The sequence below is a fragment of the Triticum urartu genome, chromosome 5, assembly GCF_003073215.2.
Source record: "Triticum urartu cultivar G1812 chromosome 5, Tu2.1, whole genome shotgun sequence".
Classification (NCBI taxonomy): Eukaryota; Viridiplantae; Streptophyta; class Magnoliopsida; order Poales; family Poaceae; genus Triticum; species Triticum urartu.
Window position 1 is genome coordinate 215,958,560 of NC_053026.1, and position 25,316 is coordinate 215,983,875.

The window sequence follows — 25,316 nt, forward strand, 5'->3', positions numbered from 1 at the left end:
GAATTCATTCATGATGATACTCAATATTATTATGAGAGACGAACATATGCTTTTACCTATTTCCATAATATCAAGTTTCCTCTCTATTATTCTGAGAGATGAACATATGCTTTTACCTATTTCCATTATATTTATACCTACTCCCTCTGTTCCTAAATATTTGTCTTTCTAGAGATTTCAAAACGTGAATACATACGGAGCAAAATGACTGAATCTACACTTTAAAATATGTCTATATATATCCGTATGTGGTAGTCCATTTGAAATCTCTAAAAACACAAATATTTAGGAATGGAGGGAGTAATATTTTGTGTGTTCACATGATTAATGTAATGTATTAATCATGTTTTATAGATTTTGTTTCAGTAAAGTGCCAATTAAAGCCTTTGGGATAGTGTGGATGATAGTTGACTTGATTCTGTGCAAAAACAAAAACTTTTGCTCTTAGTCAGGAATTTTGAAAATTCACTGGAACGTGCTTTTGATCTGAATTTTTTACACAAGATTGATATACGAATTACCCAGGTTGTACAATTTTTTCAGAATTTTTGGAGTTATAGAAGTGTTGAAAGTTCCAGATTACTACAGACTATTCTGTTTTTGACAGATTGTGTTTTCTATGTGTTGTTCGCTTATTTTGATGAATCTATGTGTAGTATCAGAAGGTATGAACCATGAAGAAGTTGGAATACATTAGATATAACACCAATATGAATTTAGAATGAGCTCACAACAGTACCTAAGTGGTGATTTGCTTTATTCACTACAGGAATCCAGTATTTTGCCGTCTGCCACGGCGGACGGCAAAGGCACGGACGGCGGACGGCAAAGAGCTTTGCTGTCCGCGGCGGACGGCAAATAGGGACGGCAAAGACTGGGTCGGCAAACAGGTCCTTTGTCGTCTGCTTTTTATGGAGGACGGCAAAGAGTCCTTTGCCTACAGCGGCAAACGGCAAAGAGGAGGGACGGCAAAATACTGGACGTCCGCCTGCGTTAGTCCGTTAGGCGGCTAACGGCGGCCTTTGCCGTCCGCCAGCGGACGGCAAATTTGAGCGCCTCTTTGCCATCTGCCAGTTGACATCAGCAATGCGTCAGCGCCCACTGTGTTTTGCCGTCTGCCACGGCGGACGGCAAAGGCAAAGTCTTTGCCATCAGCTTAGCTTTGTTGTCCGCCATGGTAGGCAAATTTGCCAAATGGCCCATCTCTCAGGAAGCACAGGTGGGCGCCACGTGCCCCCTTTGCCGTCTGCCACTGACGGCAGAGGGGTCTTTGCCGTCTGCGGCAGACGGCAAAGAGCCTGCACTGCCTCTTTTTTATTCTATTTTTCTTATATCCAACAATTATCACAGCAAATATATCACATGACTCTTTCACAATAAATATCCAGCACATATATATCCAACATAATAAATATCCAGCACATATATATCCATCCATACATACATAGTAGGTTGCACATAGTTCCATCGATCCATACATATTACAATATGCAAAGTTTCATCATAGCAACTAGTTTCATCATAGCAAGTTAGTTCCATCATAGCAAGCGAGCAGAATACAATAAGTGCATCAAAGGAAAAAACAAGCAATCATCATAGCAAGATGGCTTCCGTGAAGTGAATGAAACCTGCAAAATGACAAATAAGAAAGTTAGAAAAAGAATACTAGAAGAAGAATTAGACGAGAAGAAAAATAATAGAAGAAGAATAGAAGAAGAAGAAGACTAGAAGAAGAAGTATATGCCATTTATTAGCTAACTTAGGTGAACTGGATCATTTATGAGCTAAATTAGTTGAAATGGATCGTTTATGAGCTAACTTAGGTGAAATGGATCGTTTATTAGCTAACCTAGGTGAAATGGATCGTTTATGAGCTATCTTAGGTGAAATGGATCGTTTATGAGCTAAGTTATCGTTTATGAGCTAACCTAGGTGAAATGGATCGTTTATGAGCTAACCTAGGTGAAATGGATCGTTTATGAGCTAACCTAGGTGAAATGGGTCGTTTATGAGCTAACCTAGGTGAAATAGGTCGTTTATGAGATAACCTAGGTGAAATGGGTCATTTATGAGCTAACCTAGGTGAAATGGGTCGTTTATGAGCTAACGTAGGTGAAATGGGTCGTTTATGAGCTAACCTAGGTGAAATGGATCATTTTGGAGCTAACTTAATTGAAATGGGTCGTTTATGCCCTAACTAAGGTGAAATGCCATGTTTTTGAGCTAACTAAGGTGAAATGGATCGTTTTTGAGCTAACTTAGGTGAAATGGGTCATTTTGGAGCTAACCTAGGTGAAATGGGTCATTTTGGAGCTAACCTAGGTGAAATCGGTCACTTTAAAGCTAACGTAGGTAAAATGGATCATTTAGGAGCTAATCTACGTAAAATGTGTCATTTTAGAGCTAACTTGGATAAATTGGATCACTTGTAAGCTAACTAAGGTAAAATGAGTCATTTTAGAGCTAACTTAGGTAAAATGGATCATTTATGAGCTAACTAAGCTAATTATGCAATTTTTGACATAAGTAAGCTAAGTACATATCGTTTTAGAGCTAACTTAGGTAAAATGGATGGTTTATGAGGTCAGTAAGCTTATTAAGTCATTTTGGAGGAAAAGAAGCTAACTCTAGGTCATTATGGTAAGCATATTGGAGGAAATAAAGCTAAGTCTAGGTGTTTATGCATTTGTTAAGCAAAACACTATAGAAACTTACCGTGATCAGGGAGGTGTAGGAGCGGGCTGGCTCGCGCCGGTAGCTGGAGAAGGATCGTGGGATGCGTTTCTGGAGTTAAGCTGCACCAAAGATCATTTCCAATGTCTCGTTAGCATTATGACACTCAAATGTTAAGAGTAGCAAGTAATGTCCATTCAAATTAAACTCACCGTGCTCCTAGGAGCAATCACTGGCATCGGCGGAGCGGTCTGACCGGACTTCTCACACACAGACTGCACATTTGGTTTTCACAACAGAGTCATACTAGTTAGTAATGAGACTCAAATGTTAAGACTAGCAAGTAATCTGCAGAAGAAACTTACCACAAGGAGCTCGTACATGGCCCTTGCCTGCATGTCATTCCGTGCCCTCTCCTCCTCCAACATCTTTGTCGTCCTCTCCTCCAACTCCTGCTGCCTATCCGCCACCTCCGCCAGAAGTTTCTCCGTTCTATCTCTCTCACTCTGTATAGCAGCCTGCAACACCACTCACATGACCATTTGTAATCATTGATGGAAGGGCACACAATGTAATGGAGAAAGATAACTAACCTTGAAGGTGAGTTGGACTGGCCGTTCACGAGGCCTTATCTCAGGAGCGGAGCTCGACTGGCGCGCCTTGATCTCCAGGAGAGTGCTAGGACAACGGATAAGTCCATCTCCCATGGCTATGGAGCCATGGGACCTCCCGCCACCAGATATCATCAGCAGCTCTGTATCAATGGGACCTTGGCTCGGGTTAAAGTCCTCCCCTTTCCTCGCCTTCCCCTGATCTCTATATTGCACGAGCTTGTCGTGGGCGAAGATGTTGGTGAAGTTCTTTGGATCATCGAGGTCAGACGCAGAGAATGCCTTGACTTTCTTGTAAGGGCCAGTGTGGGCATACAGGTCGTACACCTCTGGCACCTTATCCACCTTATTGTAGCGTGCCTGAAAGAGAGAAACAATGTAAATTAGTAATTAAAGGGCTAAAGCTAGCATGATGAATGAATTGCATGAATCATGAAGCAAACCACATACCTAGTTCCGCCCGTACTGAAATAAGTTGGAGCTGCCTTGGTGGTGTGGCACACCTTCCATTTGGGCACGTTTGTCCTTGGCCTCATTGTGGGTGGCCCGCCATTCTTTTGAGCACCACGCATTGACCAACACCTCCCAACAATCCATCCGATCCGCACACCATCTCGGAGGGGCCTAAGTTAGCAAATAGAAACTTGAGTGCTACGGCTATGAATTACTAAATGAAGGAAGTACAAGGCCTTAAGAATTACCTTCATGTACTGCTCCTTACTCAAGAACTTATCGCGGCACTCCTGCTTGGGCTTCTTGATACCACGCCCGGCGTAGTAGTCTCAAACAGCCTGGACCCGAACCTCACGCCGTAAGTTCTGAAGTAGGCGCTTGCACTCCTTGTCGATAACATCTGCCGCCTCCTCCTCGTATCCCTCCTCACACCTGTAGAATGTCTGCAATCAAACAAGAAAATATTGATTAGTACAATTAATAACTAGCTAGTTGAAGATTTTTAATTGTGTAAAGGAGAAATTACCCAGAACTTTCTGATCACCACGTCTGCCCTCGTCTTGCACAAGACACCATCGATAATCTCACCCGGCGGGGCCGGGGCAGCCAAGTAGTGCTCCCAACTCAATCCAACCTCTGGAAGCCGACCCTCACCAGGCAACGTGACAAACCCCAGGAAGTTTTGCCGAATCAGAACTCCAAGGATGGAGTTGGGCCGGCGGACACTTTCATGGTGGTCCCAACCCCTGCAGCATGAAAAGGCCAACACATTAGTTATTTGAAGAAACGTGAATGCAGAAGGTACAAAAAGATTAAATGCACTTACCTCTCCCCATCAGGGAAAATCAACCACCTCTGCTTGTAGGTCGCCGGCACGGACGGGAGCCGTGTAGCACCACGCTGGTAGACGTTGCTCCCCTCCTCCTCAATATCAGTCGGCTCCCCTCCATCTTCAGCATGGCCACTCGGCTCCTTAGGCTGACCCGACCAGGTACCCCATCCAGACGTGTGCTCCTCCGGGGTCTCGTGGGCCCAACTCTCGTGGGCCGAAGGCCCGTCGATCCGAGGCTCGTGGGCCGAAGACCCGTGGACCGGAGGCTCGTGGACCGGAGTCCGTGTAGCCTCCTCCTCGGACGAGTCCACCCTAGCAGTCACGTGCTTGGGTGAAATAGCTGGGGGTGGCGGTGAGGAAGGCGCCATAAGAGTCACCCTGCCTCCTCTCCCACGACCACGTGCTCCACCTCCTCTCTTCTTCTTACCTCGTCCCCTGCTGGGCACCGCGGTCGACGAAGAAGGGCCCGGCGGTGTCGCCATACTGTCCAGCAACACTCGGCGGAGAGGTGCGTGTGGAATGGAAGACCTCGCACCACGCGCCGACGAAGAAGGGGCCTCAGCGCGCTCCCGACCAGCGCCCACCATCTTTCAACACCTGCAATGACAAAGAATAAACGAAATTAGTACAACATAAAAAAAGTACCGACATGAATAATAATATGTATATCACTTAAGTGTATCATCATCAAGTACAACATAAAAAATTGAATACCTGACACTACTAATAATCTCGATCAGTATCATCAATAAATGCATAATCATCATCATCACTATAATCAATGATGGGCTCATAGGGTTCATTGGCATCAACATGTGCAAGGCCACCTTGACGTAATCGGTCAAGCATTGACAGGTCATCCGCAACAGTAACCTCTTCTTGTTCCGGCTCTTCTTGTTCTTCCTCTGGGGTGATGTCGGATTCACTGTCGCTGTCTACTTCAATGTGTTGGGGTGAAGTATAGCGGTTCTTGAAATTCTTTTTGGAAAGACGTGTCTCTTGGAAGAATTCTCCTTCATATGTGTCTGGGTTAATGTGAGGTTCATAATCCTCTTCCTTTGGGGGAGAAAGTCTAGCACGTGGCGACACTTCATAAACGACATCCCAACCTTTCATATTTGGATTAGTTTGGCAGGCCCACGGTAGATAGAATACTTGGGTCGCCTGTTGAGCCGTAATATAGACATCAGGAACATCTAAATGGGTGCTTTGGTTGATTTCAACTAGCCCTATATGTTCATGAGTCCTTCTAGTCTCCTTCGGCTGAAACCAATAACATTTGAAGAGTACGACATTCGGTGGGTTTTCACCATAGAACAGAAGTTCATAAATTTCTTCAAGTCTCCCATAATACTCGGTACCTCCTTCGCCGATAGCAGATACACAACAATTTGTAGAATTTCGATCGGCCATAGATAGCTCTTTGCCATAGGTACGAAAGTGATACCCGTTGATGCCGTACTTGTCAAATGAACAGACCTTATAGTCAAAACCATTAGCGACTTATCTCAATTCGGCGTCCATAGACTCTGAATTAGCCTACAAGTTTAATATGAAAGGATTGTTGCATTACGCACAAATTAGCGAATGAAATGAAATTGTCTAATAGAAATTACCGTTTGTTTGAACCAAGTTATGAAACCGGGATAGCCGCCTCCTTGCTTTGCGAGAAGCTCATACTCTTCGACGGAATCCTTTTGGATCTCCGCTCCATACGAGAATATGGCGATGTATCGACTGTATGACATATCCAGGAATAAGAGCAGTTCAAAGGAAATAGAAGTTGCGACACAATGTACCGAGAACTTACTCGATGTACAGCCGCACTTCTATCAGGTTGTTGAAGATATACAACGAAATGGTCCGCCATTCTTTGTTATCCAAAGATACTGGATGTGAAACACTAGCTGGTGCGAGATTCCCTTTGAATAGGCCGAGGATCGATCCGCCCTTTTTAGGGTCGTCAGCATTGTACCGAGGCTTCGGATTATGCAAAAGAAGATTTTTGGCTTCGTAGTGTGTTGTTACGAAGTTTGCCACCTCCTCTGTGATGAATGCCTCAGCCATCGATGCTTCAATTCTACGTTTATTTTTACATTTTTCTCGAAGCGTCTTCTGCATCCTCTCAGTTGGGTAGCACCAACGATTTTGCACGGGCCCCCCAATCTTGCCTCGGTCGGGAGATGCAAAATCAAATGCTGCATTGGATTAAAGAAGCCCGGTGGAAAGATCTTCTCTAACTTGCAGATCAACTCCGGCGCCAACTCTTCCATTTCTTCTAGCACGCCAGGCGATAGTTCTTTCGCACAAAGAACACGGAAGAAATAGCTGAGTTCTGCCAGTACTAGCAATTCATCCTCAGGGATGAAGCCACGCAACATCACCGGCATTACCCGCTCAATCCGTATGTGCCAATCATGACTCTTGAGACCAAATATCTTCAATTTATCAAGATTCTCTCCCCTCTTTAGATTCGCTGCATACCCATCGGGGAACATCAACTGCTGTTGCACCCACAAGATAATTTCCCTCATAGCTGGCCTTCCAAGATTGAACCATGCCTTTGGCTTCGTCCAGTTCTGCTTTCCTATCAGTTCTTTCATGTTTTGTAACGGCCTATCACATAGCGCCTCCAGATCGACTCTAGCCTTAGTATTATCCTTTGACTTCCCATCTATGCCGAACAATGTACCAAAAAGTGCCTCGGTGATATTCTTCTCAGTGTGCATCACGTCGATGTTGTGTGGGCAAAGGAGGTCTTTGAAGTAAGGCAGATCCCATAAGCATGTTTTGTGAGTCCACGCGTGCTTAGTATTATACCCCTTGAAGTACCCTAGACGCTGTGGATCTGGCTCGAGAGCGTTTAACTGATCCAGGGTCTGTTGGCCTGTCAATGCATGTGGTGCAGAGTTTTTGACAACTCTACCTCTGATGAAGTTCTTCTTGTCTTTCCTAAACTTATGGCGAGGATCCAGGAACTGTCTATGCATGTCGAAGCAAGAAAACTTGCGACCGGCCTGAAGCCAACGAAACTCAAGAGCTCCCTTGCATGTGGGGCACGGGAACCTTCCATGCACACACCAGCCAACGAATAGCGCATACGCCGGCAAGTCATGCGTCTCGTACATGTACCAGACACGCATTATGAAGTTCCGTTTGCTATAGGCGTCGTATGTCTTGAACCCATTATTCCAGGCTTCTTGCAATTCGTCCTTAAGCGGCTGCATGTACACATTCATATTTTTCCCCGGATAGTTGGGCCCTAGAATTATCAACGTCAGGAAAATGTTCTTTCTTTGCATAATCTGTCCGGGGGGAGATTGAGTGGAAAGACAAATACGGGCCAACAACTGTATTGGGCTGCCGTCATACCAAACACACTGAACCCATCCGTGCTGATGCCGACTCGAGGATGCCTCGGATCTGCCGCTTTGTTAGCATGTAATTCATCAAACTTTTTCCACGCAACACCATCCGATGTGTGTACCATCATCAGATTCTCATCTGCATCTAGTTCGGTTCTTTTGCCTGTTTTGTGCCATGTCATCTGTCTGGCCGTCTCTTCGACCATGGAAAGACATTGAAGTCTTGGTACGATTGGCATATACCGAAGAACACTAACGGGGATTTTGGTCTGTGTCTTCTCACCCATACCGTTGTCTACCACAATATACCTGGAAGACTTGCAAATGGGACAATAGTTCAAGTCCGCATAGTCAAGCCTAAATAAGGCACGTCCTTTCTCACAGGCATGTATCTTCTCATAGGGCATCTTCAGTGCACGGAGGATTTTGTCCGACGGGTACAAGTTTGCAGGCATTACATGGCCTTTGGGTAGAAAGCGTCCAAATACTGTCATAATTGTGTCATAGCATTCTCTGCCCAAGTTGAACTCAGCCTTTAGAGCCATTACTTGTGAGATGGCATCCAACTGACAAAGCTTAGTGTGCTCGTGGAGCGGATGATTTGAAGACTCCAACATTTCATTGAAGGCCTTTGCAGATTCCTCCATCTCCTAATACGAATGCCGAGCATCATCATAGTCTTGCACCATGTTTTCCATCCCGGTACCATGCTCGTCGGTGCGACGACGATCCACCTCTGCTCGGTCACGTTGGGCAGACTCACCATGAAATGTCCACGCCATATAATCGGGCGTAAAACCACTCTTCTGCAGGTGTTTGCCCATTTCAGCCTCTGTCCTCTTTTTCGAATTGCCGCACCGGAAACAGGGGCACCAGGTTTTCCTCTGGCCATTTGCAAATGCGGCTTGCACAAACCCCTTGGTTTTTGTGAACCATTCAGCGCTCCATTTGTTCTGACCAGTGTGACCGGTATACATCCACGCACGATCACTCATCTTGACTTTCAGAGTTACTGGACACACAATAATTATATATGTAATTCACCATGTATATATTCATCAGTTGATCTACTTTGTCAATTTTATTACGTCCATGCAACCTACACTCTAATACGTAATGATAGGTCCTAATCCCACCCGTGTATGTGTAGATTGGGTTCATTTTCCCATGCTATGCTCTGGATCCGACGCAAAATTTCGGCAGCACCTCCTCGCTGTTCTCCTGATACACGTCTCTGCAATAAACAGAGAGGATGTGTACCCGGAGAACAATAGGGGAGGCACTGACGAAATTTATGCGTCGGATCCGGAGCAAAGCATATGGGAAAACGAACCCAATCTACACATACTCGGGCTGTCCATGGATAGCGTTGGACAATTCAAAAGAATCAAGGTTATATATATGCAAATGCATGCATATTTATAACTATGACGCTTTCGAACGAGAGACACATATTGGTTACGCACACTGATGATTCAAGACACATATATAGCTAGCTATCAAGTTTCATCGGAATAGATCAAATAATTAATGGGCGACGAGAACATGTCATTTGTGCTCACCCACGAACGAAGGGGCAGAGCACGTCAAACGCACGGTGAGGTCATCGAACACCAAACCTCGTAGCGATGAAACAACTGCACATTTAAAACTACCCGATCAACACAATTATATATGATGTTTTTCATAACAAAATCAAAAAATATATGACCTAACTAATAATTCACAAATATATGACCCCGTCGGCCTCTGGAAGGCCAAAGAACACCTTTTCGGGAGGTGTCGGGGTCGGGGTGTCGTGTCGGTGTCGGGGTGCCGTGTCGGGGTCGGGGTTGCTGTTTCGGGGTCGGGGGGTCGGGGTGTCGTGTCGGTGTCGGGGTCGGGGTGTCGGGTCAGGCTCGGGGTCGGGGTGTCGGGGTCGGGGTCGGGTTCTCGGGGTCGGGGTGTCGGGTCTCGGGGTGCCGGGTCGGGGTCGGGGTGCCGTGTCGGTGTCGGGGTCGGGGTGTCGGGTTAGGCTCGGGGTCGGGGTGTCGGGGTCGGGTGTCGTGTCGGGGTGCCGGGTCGGGGTCGAGGTACCGTGTCGGGTCGGGTTTTTTCCCTCTTTTTTCCTTTTCTTCTTATTCTTCTTCTTCCTTTTCTTCCTTTTTTTCCTTCTTCTTCCTCCTTTCCTTTTTCCTCTTCTTCTTCTCCTCCTCTCCTCTTTTTTCTTCTTCTTCTTCTTCCTCTTCTTCTTTTTTCTTCTCCTCCTCCTCTTCTTCTTCCTTTCCTTTTTCCTCTTCTTCTTCTCCTCCTCTCCTCTTTTCTTCTTCTTCTTCTTCTTTCCTAAAACTAAACTAAACCTAAACCTAAAACTAAACCTAAATCTAAAACTAAAACTAAAACTAAATCTAAACTAAACGTAAACCTAAAACTAAAAAACAGAAAAAAAGGAAAAAAACTAAATCTAAACCTAAAACTAAACTAAACCTAAACCTAAAACTAAACCTAAAACTAAAACTAAAACAAAACTAAATCTAAACTAAACATAAACCTAAAACTAAAAAAATAGAAAAAAAAGGAAAAAAAAGAGGAGGGAGAGCTCACCTGGGGCAGGGCCGGTGGAGGAGGTGGCCGGTGGAGGAGGGGGGCGGCGGCCTGGGGCGGCAGGCGACGGGCCGGGCCCGGGTGGGCGCGCGGGGGGCGGGCGGCGGCGCCGAGACGGCAGGGCGGCGGGGGCGACAGGGCGGGGGGTCGATGGGGCGACGGCGCTGGGCGGTAGTGGCGACGGGGCCGAGGCCGGGGCGGTGGGGCGCGGTGGCGCCGAGACGGCAAGGCGGCGGGGGCGACGGGCCGCGGTGGCACCGGGGCGGGGGGCCGGTGGGGCGGCGGGGTGGTGGGGCGATGGGGTGGTGGTGAGTGGTGGGGGCGGCGGCGCGCGTGTGAAGAGGGAGAGAAACAGAGAGAGAGAGGGGCGGGGTGGGGCGCGGCCGTTAGATATGTTAATTCTTTGCCGTCCACCCCCCTTTGTCGTTCTCTTTTTTGCTCTTCGCCGTCTGCTAGCAGACGGCAAAGAGTGGGGCCGTTAAGTTTTTTCTAAGCAGCTCGTCAGTGGGGCCCCCTCCCTCTTTGCCGTCTGCTAGCCGACGGCAAAGAATCTTTGCCGTCTGCTAGCGGACGGCAAAGAACTGGCTGATGGCAAAGAAGGTCTTTGCCATCAGCTAGTTCTTTGTCGTCTGCTTTTGGGTAGCTGATGGCAGAGAGCTTCTTTGCCGTCTGCTAGCTGACGGCAAAGAGCTGGCAGATGGCAAAGTAGCTGATTCCAGTAGTGATTATACTAACGGAGCTTACGAGTTTTCTGTTAAGTTTTGTGTTGTGAAGTTTTCAAGCTTTGGGTAAAGATTCGATGGACTAAGGAATAAGGAGTGGCAAGAGCCTAAGCTTGGGGATGCCCAAGGCACCCCAAGATAATATTCAAGGACAACCAAGAGCCTAAGCTTGGGGATGCCCCAGATGGCATCCCCTCTTTCATCTTTGTTCATCGGTAAATTTATTTGAGGCTTTTATTCACCACATGATATGAGTTTTGCTTGAAGCGTCATATTATTTTATTATGATTTGCTTGCTGCTATTTAGAATAATGTTTTGCATCTTTTATTTCAATAAAAAGGTCAAGTATAGACTTTACCATGCTTATTTTGCAAATCTATATGTTGTTGTTTGAAAACAAAAAGTTTGTTGTTATGTTCTGAATATTGGTGAATAGTCAGAACATGATAAAATCTTGAAATTTTTACACAATGCGAAACAACAAATTATCTACAATGTGGTACGTTTTCAGAATTTTTGGAGTTAAAGAAGTATGATTCCTCTTGCATTCTTTACAAACTATCCTGTTTAAACAGATTGCTATTATGATTGCATTGTTTGCATATGTTTGCTTGTTTAATGATTCTATTTGAGGATAGGAGTGTTAAATATGCAAAGGAATTTAGTATGCAATGTAAAATTGCAATTTTAGTGTTTTTCTACAGTAGAGAATGATAAGTTTTACTATGGATTTATACTAACTTATCTCACGAGTTCTTGTTGAGTTTTGTGTGGATGAAGTTTTTAAGGATTAGGGAAACCGTGATATGAGAGGAATTAAGGGGACACATAAGCTCAAGCTTGGGGATTCCCAAGGCATCCCTAGTTAATATTCCAAGAAGTCTCAAGCATCTAAGCTTGGGGATGCCGTGGTAGTCATCCCGCCTTTCTTCTTCAACAACTATTGGTTAGTTTTGGTTGAGCCTAAGTTTTTGCTTTTTCACATGATATGTGCTATCCTTGCAATGTCATTTTATTTTATTTTCCTTGATGTTTGAATAAAGTACTTAAGATCTGAAATTTTATTTATGAGAAGGAGTCTTCACACAGTAACATAATTATTCAACTACTCATTGGCTTCGCTTATATCGTGTGGAGTAGCTTGTCATTTGCTCCAGTGCTTCACTTATATCTTTTTGGAGCATGACGATGGTTTTATTTTGAAGAAATTGATGAACTCTCATGCTTCACTTATATTATTTTGAGAGTCTTTAAACAACATGGTAATTTTCTTTGGTTATGAATTTAGTCCTAATATGATGGGAATCCAGGAGGTATATAATAAAAGCTTTCATATAAAGTGCATTGAATACTATGAGAAGTTTGATTCCTTATGATTGTTTTGAAATACAGATGGTGATATTAGAGTCATGCTAGTGAGTAATTGTGGATTGTAGAAATACTTGTGTTAAAGTTTGTGATTCCCATTGCATGCAGCCGAAGAAGGGCACCAATCGCCTTACGGGGTGGCCACAAACCTCCCAGGCGCACCCAGGGTAGGGGGTGTGCCCCTAGGGCTTGTGGGCCTCTCGAGCATCTTCTTGCGTTGATTCTTTTTCGAAAAAATCACATATATTCCAAAAAAATCTTCGTAAGTTTTTATTGCATTTGGACTCCGTTTGATATGGATATTCCGCGAAACAAAAAACATGCAACAAACAGGAACTCGCACTAGGCACTGAATCAATATGTTAGTCCAAAAAATAATATAAAAAGTTGCCAAAAGTGTATGAAGGTTCTAGAATATTGACATAAACAACTCAAAAATTATAGATACGATAGACACGTATCATTGGGCAGTTAACAGAATTGTGCATAGTTATGATTGTGATTCTTCATGGCATAATAATTACATAGGTATTACGTCTGTGACAAGTAGACCGTTAAACATACTAGCGTCTACTGGTATTACTCCACCCCAAGCCAGTTATCTAGCATGCATCTCAAAGTATTATGTTCATGATAAGCAAAGTAACACATAAGAAAGAAGGCATAATGTAGACAAAGTAAGACCATGCAATATGTTCATACCATGTCATTTTATCCTTAGTAGAAGCAATACAATACGTGCCTTGCAACTCCTGATGTCATAGAATAAGGTCACCACAGGATTGAACCCACTACTATGCACCACTCCCTGTGAACATCTACTCATCCAATTGGCCAAAGAAGATTTGTAGATCGGAAAGCATATGTAGCTATAAAATTACACATCAAATAAATCTCAAGAGACTCAAATAATTTCAATGAATAATATGATCATAAACCCACAATTCATCAGATCTCAACAAACACACCATGAGAATTATATTGAATGGAACTCAGAGGAGATCTAGAGATCAAAGGGAGAGAGAGAGAGAGAGAAAAGACATCTAGCTACTACTATGGACCCATAGGTCCTAAGGTCGATGAAGAGATTACCTCCCCAATGATTTCTCTTTATGACAGAGTAACAGAAAGGCCTCTAGATGGGATAATGTAATTCATTTGCAATATGAATATTTGATATGTCTTCAATGTATCTATAGTTTTTGATTGGTAGGTAGCTTTCAATATAAAGAATTATGTCTTTATCATTCGAGACGTATGATAAAAATATAATTTTTAATATTAAATGCTACCTAGCATGTTCTTTGATCATGTAATTCATTTGCGGTATGAATATTGGGAAGTGAATGGTTTAAAGCAATAGTCCATCAATTTGGCACTATAACAATAACACACAAGAATACTAGAAAACAATAATTTCCTTTCATAATATATAAATGCTAAAGAACATTGTAACTACACATTTAATCATATAAGTATGGAATAGCTCGGTCTTCCTAACACAAATATATATATCATGAACACTACTACCTGTGAGCTACCTTGGGATTTTCCCCAAAGAGGAAGGGTGAAGCAATATAGTAGAGGATAGTATTTCCCTCAGTAGAGAAGCAAGGTTATCAAACCAATAGGAGAACCACGCAAACACCCATCAACAGTACCTACACACCCAAGAGCAAATAATTGCACCCAACGCGGGCAAGAGGGTTGGCAATGCCCTTGTAGTCCTTAATTGCAAGGATTAAATCTGGTAATAGGTGATAGATAAATTGCAAAGTAAAATAAAACAAATAAAGTTGTAGCAAGGTATTTTTTGTTTTTGTAATATGATTAAAATACACCAAGAGGCCATTGTTTTCACTAGAAGCATCTCTCTCATAATAATAACATATGGTGGGTAGAAAAATTACTATTGGGCAATTGATAGAAGAGCGCATAGTTATGATGTTATTCATGGCAATGATCATGTATATCGACATTACGTCGGTGACAAGTAGACTAACTCCTGCCTGCATCTACGCTTGAGAGAACTTCTATGCTTGCCTCTCTACGTATTAAGTCATAAGAAATAGAGTAAAACATGAAGTAAGATGACATAATGCACAAAGAATAAAACCAAGCAATATGATAAAACCCCATCATTTTCCCTTTAGTAGCAACAATACAAATATGTGCCTCGCTACCCCTGATGTCACTGGTTGGGGACACCGCAAGACTGAACCCACTATAAAGCACCTCTCTCGTTGAAGATAAATCCATCTAGTTGGCCAAACCAAATGGATAGATCAGAGAGAAATACAAAGCTATAATAATCATGCATAATAAAGTTTAGAAAAGAATCAATTACTTTCACTGAATAATCTGATCATAAACCCACAATTCATCGGATCCCAAAAACACACCGCAAAAGAAGATTACATTGAATATAACTCCGAGGAGAACATTGTAGTGAAGATCAAAGAGAGAGAGAGGGAGACAGAGAGAGAGAAAGAGATCTAGCTAATCACTATGGACCCGTGGGTCTGTAGCGAACTACTCCCACATCATCAGAGGGCGGCAAGGTTGATGTAGAAGCCCTCCATGAATGATTTCCCCTCTGGCAGAGTACCAAAAAGGCTTCCAGATGGGATCGCGGAAGAACAAAAGGTTGCGAAGGGGTAAAAATTGTTTCGATGGCTTATCTGGGGGGTTTCCAATATTTGGGAATTTATAGCGCTGGAATTAGGTCAGGCGGAGCCACGAGGGCCCCACAAGGCATCAAGGTACGCCTACCCCACCCTGTTGCCTTGTCATCTCCTCATAGGTCTTTTGGTCCCTCCCCGAAGTTTCTAGGGTCTCTTATGTCTAGAGAAAAATTGTCAAAAAGTTTCATTGTATCTGGACTCCATTTGGTAAAGATTTTCTATAATACTAAAAACAAGGAGACAACGACAACTGGTACTAGGCACTAAGTTAATAGGTTAGTCCCCAAAACTAATATAAAATTGCAAGAAACAATAAAAAATAATAGATACGTTGGAGACGTATCAACATCCCCATGCTTAATTCATGCTCGTCCTCGAGTAGGTAAATAATGAAAACAAAAAATTGATGTCGAATGCTACCTAGCATGTCTATTATTTAATATTTTTACGGTACAAATATTGCGAAACGATGGAGTATTTGATATCAACATAATAATATACATGAATACAAGAACATAATAATTACTTTTTCAAAATATACGATGCTTACTGAATGTTATCCCTACTCACTGAATTATGTAAGCATGTGATGCGGAGTGATACGTGCGGCATCTACTTAACATACATAAAGGTGAATCCTCTCCTTTACACGTGCTCACTTAACCCCTACGAAGATGGGATACTACTTGACCCTCCATCGTGTGTGCATACGTATTGTCAAAGCGTCATGAATGTCGAGGAGGAGTACAAGCACCAAGGAACAACTACACCATCCACGAGGGAAGCGTGGAAGAGAAGGAAGAAGAAGCATGGACAAGCTTCTGGAAAGCCCGGAACTTCCGGCCTCCTGCCCAGAACTTCTGGCCCTGCCACAACGAAGTTGTACAAGAGTGTGCCAACTCTCTGGATAGCCCGGACCCTGCCCGGACCTTCGCCGAGAACCTCTGGCGCCCAGACCTTCCGACCATCCCTGGAACTTCTGGCCTGCCTACGCGCGGAGACTCGAGCCAAGGCCCATGCACCCTTTTTCCCCTCATTTACCCCTTTCGTGGCTACTACTATATATACTCACCCCCTCCTCTATTCTAGGGTTAGCATAGGTTTAGCTCATTTGAGATAGAGCTTTGCTCATCCATCCGGATCTACTCCATCGAGAGAGATCGCGGCCTCTACGTTGAAGATCCACCTTGGATTCAAGACCCCTTCATCGGAAGACCCCTCAAGACCTCCTCATGGAGATGAACTAGTTACCCTATGTATCGTCCTTTGTTGACCTTGGATCGTGTATCTCTTTGTATTTCGAGGATCTAACACATGTGTGATAGTTTCTTGTTGATTTGAGTGTTTCCTCTCGTTTCCCCTCATGATTTCCCCTGTGTTTCCCCTTGTGTTCTTCATGTTCTTCGCAGGATCCCCTCCATTTCGTGAAAGATCGGGCCCTAGGGTTCTACCATACATCATCTTGGTATCATGAGCCACGTTGATCACGAATTTGGAGTCTCCCCCTCCGTTTCTAGCCTTCTTTTGCTTGATTTTTTGCTAAAGTCAAAAATCCCCAACAAAAATAGCCCCTGATTTATTTGATTTGTTGGTTTGATGATGTATTGATATTGATCCATGGATTTTCTTTGTTACGAGTGGATCTAGCCTTCCCCATCTTTTCCCCCATTTCCATCCTCGAATTCTTCTCAATTTTGCCCCGGGATATCGTGTTTTTTCGCCTGCGTTCTCAGATCTGGAATTTAGGGTTCGTCCCGGAAGAAATTCCACGATCCCCGGAACTTCCATCCTAGACTCGAAACTTCCAAGCTAAACAAAAAGTATACCCAAAATCCTTTGGCTTCCCCAAGACTTTTTCCGCGACCCCCGGAACTTCCAGCCTAACCAGAAACTTTCCCCCAAATTTCAGCATCAGCCTCTTTCACCGTTTTCATCATAACTTTTCGCTCCGAACTGCGATTTGAGTGTTCTTTGGCTCGTTTTGAAGCTGTCGACGTGCCCAAGGTCCTCACATTGATTTCACCACCTTTTGACTCCATAAAATATTGGTAATGTTGGCATCTCTGCCTAAGCCTTCCACCATATCACCCGCATTACCACCACCGACTTCCGCAACATAACCCATTTTGTTTCCCATACCATTTGAGGTTGTTTGAGTAGTGATTTGAGTCCCATAAGGTGTTTAGTCTACTTAGGGATGGTTACTTATTCATCAACCCTCCACCATAACTACCCATATAACCTTGCCCACCATACACTTCCGCCACCTCAACTTAACCCAATTTTGTTTGAGCTTGTCCGAGTTGTGGTTTGTGTCTCCTAAGGTTTTTCGAATACTTAGGGACGGTGACTTCTAATATGAAACCATGTATAGTCCAAAACTATAACCTCTACTTCCGCATTGCATACTCCAAAACCCATCATTGCATTTCTGCAATCACATTGAGCTTCCGCAAAACCACCACCTCATTCTGCTACCACCATTTGACATTTGAGATTTTGAGTTTGCGGTTTTTTCGTTTCCTAAGGTGTTTCGGCTAATTAGGGACGGGTCTACATCATATTGGTATCTACATCAAGAACACCGCCACTCATCATCCCCACGGACGGTAACCTCTATATCATCTTGGTATCGTGGTATCCCATCATTGCACATTCTTCTTGCCATTGAATTGTTAACCCCTAGCCCATTTTGCGTCACTTCTCTATCGAGACTAGCCATTTGAGTATTGCCGGCAACGTTACTTGTGCACATTAGTGATCATCAATCTACAACTTCCATTGCATACATACCATATCATATTGGTATCATCTTGGTATCATATCATCCATTGTGTCACAAGAATGTTCCCGCATATGCACAATTGCTATCTTGGTTTGTGCATTTCGCATAGTGTCCATACAAAAAAAGAATAGGCTTTTAAGCAAAGAGAAAGAGAGCAAAGAAGCTTGTAAGCAATAGCCATAGCATCATACCAAATTGTATATATGATGAGGACATCAATACCATTGTTAAACCCACAGCCCCTGCTGCTATACATACTGGACAAATTATTAGAACTCGCGCATGCCAATTAAATTATCAGGTACTTTCGTTTCTTGGTAATGATTCTAATGTTCATGAGAATATGATGCTGCCTAAATTGGATACATTTGTTTTGCTTACAAATGAAGGGCCTGGCATGGATAAGAGGGATGAACACTGGAGCAAGACGAAGCATGGAGAGGATGGTATGCGCAAGGGGATCAAGAACGGAGTTACAAGTGATGATTTTAGGACTTTGAAGCCACCATAAGGAGTGCATGAAGCCTAGGATGAAATATACAAGATGCCACTTCGTCAATTTTGTCCAGAGGCTATTCTAGGTGCTGTGTCACCTTATTATTGGGCCAGGCCCATGTATTTCCGAAATACTTAAGTATATGCTGTTTTTAGAATCCGTATGTGTGGGGAAACAAGAGTTAGGGTTGGTTTCGGACCCCTCCTCCAAGGGCCACAAAATTCCCCCCTCTTCCTCCATATATACAGCCCTTAGGGCGTCGTTTAGAATTTGGGTTTTGTTTAGATTAAAGTTCTCCATAGCTGCAACTTCACATACTTCGTTTGTGTTCAACGACCAGAAAAAGGCGTCACAGAACCCCACCTTGATCAATAAAGATTTCCTCTTATATTCAGAATATCCAGATTGCAATCTCAGTTTCTTGCTTGTTCTTCGTTTGCCTGCAGGAAACAGACCTTCCTGGTCAGGTTGATCATGCTCCAGCATGGTCAATAACCTCTCGGAGTTGGTTTAGTGATTGCTAAGGCACGACGTCCTCGCACGTTCGTAGTCGGATCGTCAAAGTCGACATCCTCCAAAACAATAGCCACCATCTCATCGAAAGACGGGACACCTTTGCCTCTATCAAGTGGTATCAGATTTCCAGGTTGCTCGATGAGATTTTACAGTTTTTCATAGTTTAGATCGAGTCTGTTCTTCATACCTACAGTCCACGAAAAAGCCAAAAAAATTGGGTTAGTTCATCATATCCGAACCAATCTGAGCCTTTGCATAATCTTTTTAGGGTTTTGCATTGTTGAATTTGCGGTTGCATCGTCTTGTCTAGTAGCTGGTCTTAGTGTCTAGTCCTTTAGAGTTTCGAGTTCTGTTCACAGGTTGTCATGCCGCCATTGCATCATCCTCGTCACCGCTTCCATATACCACCATCATTGTCACCGCTGCCATATACCACCATTGTCATCACCGCTGCCATATATCACCATCGTCATCACTGGTGCCATATACCACATATCCACCGCCATCGCGATAATCCAAGTCCACCTCGATCACAGACTCGCCACCAGTCATAGTCCGAGTCCAGTATTTGTTGCTTTGTTTTCGGTTTCCAGATCACACGATACTTCGAGTCGTGACCAAGTCGGACTCCCCAACTTTCGTGCTACCCGCAGTAGAAAAATAGTTCCAAACTCAAAAAAAGAGGAAAAAAGTGAAGAAACAAATCAGAGCATGCTCCTCCCTTGTTTACGTGCAGCGTCGTGATTTTGTTAGTGTTCTAGGCTCGCGTCTCTAGCACGTTCTAGCCTAGGACAAGCATAGTACCGTAGTTGAGCGTTTATTCAACTTTGCATCTCTGAATTGATTATTGCTGACCCTTTTTGCTACAATATTATAATCCTTCCCAGATCCACATACATCTACGTCGTGCATTTGACTCTCCCTGGTAATCGGTCTATCCAAGCTTTGAGAGTTTTGACTATGACGGTTGCCGATCACCGCCTGCTGCTGGGTAAGAACTGGTAAGAATTTGGGATTTGCTTGATGGATTTGTGACACCCACCACCACCTCTTGTTAGTAGTCTGTAGGATCATATTCTTGTGTGTTTCTATTGCTGCTAACCATGGCAGGATCACAAGCCGACGAGACTGACTGGGAGAACATGACCAATAAGGAGTTGCAAGATAAATTTCAGCAAATGATGAGTGAACAGGTGCAAGATGTGCTAAATAGATTTGAAGAGCCCATGGAGAAGATAGATGGCATGGAGAAGACCTTTGAAACAAAGCTCGATAACAAGTTTAATGAATTGCTCGCGCGTCTTCCACCACCATCGGCTGCGCCTAACGCACCTCTACAACAACAACAACAATGATTACCTCCATGTCGCAAAACAGCCCTCCGCCAAGCGAGCCGTCTTCCTCTTGCGCCTGGCCAAACTGTTGGTGCTGCTGTTGATACTTCTGTGGCTCCTACTGCTCATGCGGAGGAGGATGATTTTGCGGGAGATTACGAGGATGAGGTTGATCAAAATTAGAACTACATGCAACCACCAGCACCACAACCACCAGGTCGTCCACATGCAAATAATGGCAATGGTAGGGCTCCCCCTCAGGTACGAGATCATGACCATCTCCCTAAACTGAAATTGAATATTCCACCATTTGAGGGTAGATATGTTCCTGATATATATCTTACTTGGGAGTTAGAAACTGAACAACATTTTACATGTTTACAATATCCCAAGGAGAGACGTGTTCCTGCTGCTGTTTGTGCTTTCACTAGTTTTGCATGTGTTCGGTGGCCTGAACATTGTAGATTATATCCTATTCCAGCTACTTGGGCTGCTTTGAAAACTGATATGCGGTACTTGTTGGGTTCCACCATATTATCAACGTGAATTACTTCAAAAATTACAGTGTTTAAGATAAGGAAAAAATTGTAGAAGAATATTATCAGGAATTACAAACTGGCATGATTAGATGTGGTATTGTTGAGGAGAATGAAGCTATGCTTGCATGTTTTATGGGTGGATTAAATAGAGAGATTCAGACCATTCTAGAGTATAAGGAGTATAATAATATCACTCGTTTATTCCATCTTGCTTGTAAAGTTGAACGTGAAGTGCAGGATAGACAGGCATTGGCGTGAACTAACTTTTCTGCAGGTCGATCTTCCTCATGGACAACAAGTGCATCCTCTACTTCCACTGCACCAGCACCTCCATCAGGTGCCACCTCCAGCCGTGATACAAGAAAGCAGGCACAACCACCACTATCTGCCAAGAGCACACCTTCCGGGCCTGCGCAGAGCTCTTCTTCCATGGCATCAACAGGGCACACAAGTGATATTATTTGTCGTTGTTGTAAGGGAAGCGGACATTTTGCGAGAGAGTGCAAATATCAGCGTGTGATGATTGCTACTGAGGATGGTGGGTATGAGTTCGCTAGTGACTATGATGAGGAGACATTGGCTCTTATTACACATAAAGAACACGGTGGAGATGATTCTGATGAGATGCAATACATGGCGGCTGAAGATGCTGACAGGTATGAATGTTTAGTTGCTCAACGTGTTTTGAGTGTGCAGGTTACACAAGTTGAGCAAAATCAGAGGCATAATTTGTTCCATACAAAGGGAGTTGTGAAGCAACGTTCTGTTCGCGTCATCATAGATGGAGGGTGTAAGGCCCTCGATGCGGCTATAGCTCCCACGTGTTGAGGCACGACTTAGAGACATAACCGCATTGAAAGCAATGTCGCAAGTTAGGCAATCTTCACAACATTCCATGTAACATAAATAATAAAGGGGAGATAAATAGTTGGCTTACACTCGCCACATCAATCAAAGTGCATAAATAACATTACAACATTCAAACACTCATGGCCCGACTACGGCGCCAAAATAAAAGATAACCCAACATGCAACACGGTCCCGATCACCCCAACTGGGCACCACTACTGATCATCAGGGAAAGACACGTAGTATCGTTGAGAGTCCTCGTCGAACTCCCACTTGAGCTCAAGCGCGTCACCTGGAGCGGAATCATCAGGCCCTGCATCTGGTTTGGAAGTAATCTGTGAGCCACAGGGACTCAGCAATCTCGCACCCTCGCGATCAAGACTATTTAAGCTTAATAGGAAAGACAAGGTAAATATGTGGAGCTGAAGCAAGCGACTAGCATATATGGTGGCTATCCTGTTCGCGAAAGAGAGCAAGAAGAGGAGGCAAAGCGCGAACGAGTAACTAGAGGGCATCCTACGGCAAGCATTACTCCAACACCGTGTTCACTTCCCGGACTCCGCCGAGAAGAGACCATCATGGTAACTCACACGGTTGATTCATTTTAATTAAGTTAAGGTTCAAGTTATCTACAACCGGACATTAACAAATTCCCATCTGCCCATATCCACGGGCACGGCTTTCAAAAGTTCCAATCCCTGCAGGGGAGTCCCAACTTAGCCCATGACAAGCTCTCACGGTCAACGAAGGAATAGACCTCCTCCCAAGACGTTCCGATCAGACTCGGTATCTCGGTTCTTCAAGACACTTCGACAGGTTAAAACAAATCCAGCAACACCGCACGAATGTGCCGAAAAATCCCGATAGGAGCTGCACATATCTCGTTCTCAGGGCACACTCAGATTGTCTTAGGTACGGGTAGGCCAGCCCAGAGTTGCCCCTGGTGGCCACCGGCAGCTGACAGGTGGACCAACACTCAGAGGAGCACTGGCCCGGGGGGGTTTAAAATAAGATGACCCTCGGGCTCCGGAAACCCAAGAGAAAAAGAGGCTAGGTGGCAAATGGTAAAACCAAGGTTGGGCATTGCTGGAAAAGCTTTAATCAAGGCGAACTATCAAGGGGTTCCCATTATAACCCAACCGCGTATGGAACGCAAAAATCCGGGAACATAACACCGATATGACGGAAACTAGGGCGGCAAGAGTGGAACAAAACACTAGGCAAGAGGCCGAGCCTTCCACCCTTTACCAAGTATGTAGATGAATTAAGATAACAAGGCAATATAATGATATCCCAAGAAGTAAATAAATGTTCCAACAAGGAACGGTCTCCAATCTTCACCTGCAACTAGCAACGCTATAAGAGGGGCTGAGCAAAGCGGTAACATAGCCAATCAACGGTTTGCTAGGACATGGTGGGTTAGAGGTTCGACATGGCAATTTGGGAGGCGTGATAAGCAAGTGGTAGGCATCGTAGCATAGGCATAGCAAAAGAGCGAGCATCTAGCAAAGCAAAGATAGTAGTGATTTCGAGGGTATGATCATCTTGCCTGCAAAGTTGTCAGAGTTGACTGGATCCTCGAAAGCAAACTCAACGGGCTCCTCGTTAGCGAACTCGTCTCCCGGCTCTACCCAAACAAGACAAACAAGCAAACGGAACACAATCAACCACGTGCAAAGCTCACACAATATGATGCAAGGATGGTATGCTATGCGGGATGCGATGCGGGATGCATATGCAAGATTTGACAAGGGATGCATGAACCTGGCCTCAACATGGAAATCCAAGTGTGCCACTAGAAAGACGAGATGAAATCGCTTGAAAACGATATAAAGAACGCCGGAATCGGAGTTACGGTTTGGAAATGGCAAGCAATTCAAATATGGCCACGTTCTCGATTTATAGCAAGTAGCCATCTAAATGTAACAAGATGAACATGCTATAGGACCGAAACATGGCATAAAAATACATGGCAGGGATGAATTCATGAAGCTTAACAAATGTCTAGCACTGAGCTATGCCCAATTCATCCATTAACAGGTTCAAACAAGCATGGCAAAAATGCATTTGGCAAACAGATTTCAGACTTAGTGAAATTAACACTTGTCTGGAATTTCAGATCAGATAGCACCTTTCGGAGCATGAAAACAATATGCTACAGGATCTGAACATGGAAAAGTAAAGCATGGCATGGAGCTGCTCAAAGAGCTTAACAAAAGTCCCTTAGTGACCTTGAGCCAAAAGGGATCATAAAATACAATTGTAAGCATGTGAACATGGCAAAAACATAATCAGTTCTTAGACTTAGTGAAAACTGGAGCATGCTGAAAACAGATATCAAGTAGGCATGTTTATGAGCTCGATGCACTCACTACAGAGCATATCATGACAATCTAATCATACACCCATCAAGAATACACAAAATGCAAGCTAGACATGGCAAGAACAATACCATAGCATGCACGGATCAACTACAACATCCTCGGCAAAATTGCTAACAAGTAGACAATCTGCCCAGATTCACGAAATGACAAAAGTAGAGCTCGATTGACTCAAGTTAGGTTGCTCCATAATTGCAAACAAAGACTTGGATGGATAGAGCACTACAAGATTAACAAAACATCCTTACTGATCATCCTCAAAAGAGGCACGGATCACTAGGAAACAACATGAACATATGGCCATATGAGATAACCAGCTCAAGGACTTAGTGGAAATGCTAAGTCCCTGAAATCAGCATTAACAAATGCCTCACTTTGCAATCTTGTGCTAGTCAACACACACATCACAAAAATACATGGGTTGCACCTATGGAAAGATGGCAAAACCCTTAACAAAACATTGTAGAGCTCAGGGGCATATCATGCACACAATAATCATGGCAAAAATGACAAATAACTAATTGGAGCAGCAGATCTGACAAATATCTCAAATAGCACTCTTCTAATAGCATTTCGGGCATCAAGATGAACTCAAATGAAAATGATGTAATGAGATGAAATGATGTGCTATCTGAGGCGAACATTTTGATATGCTATATGCCCAAAACAGAGCTACGGATGAGGAGTTACGGCACGATGAACATAGCAAAAAAAATTAGGGTTAGGGAGAAAGTCAACCGAGTTTTGGATCTCAGATCCAGATCGGGATCCGGGCGTGATTTACGAGGTTCGCCGGAGCTGTGGGAGACGGCGGCCGGACGTGACGCTTGGAGGATCCGGCGACGAGGGGAGGAGGAGGCCGGAGCCGGCGGTGGCGATGGCGGCGCCGGGAGGCGGCGGAGGGCGGTGAGGCGGCGGCCGGCAGGCGAGGCGGCGCGTCGGGCGGGCGCGCGGCGGCCGGCGTCGAGTGGCGGGGCGGCTGGCGTCGGCGGCCGCGGTCGGCGGCGGCTTGCGGCGCACCGATCGGCGAGGCGGCGCGGCGGCCGGAGTGGTCGGGCGCGGGGAAGACGCGGGCGGCGCTGGCTGGGGCGGCTCGGCCTAGTCGGGCGGCGGGAGGGCCGGCC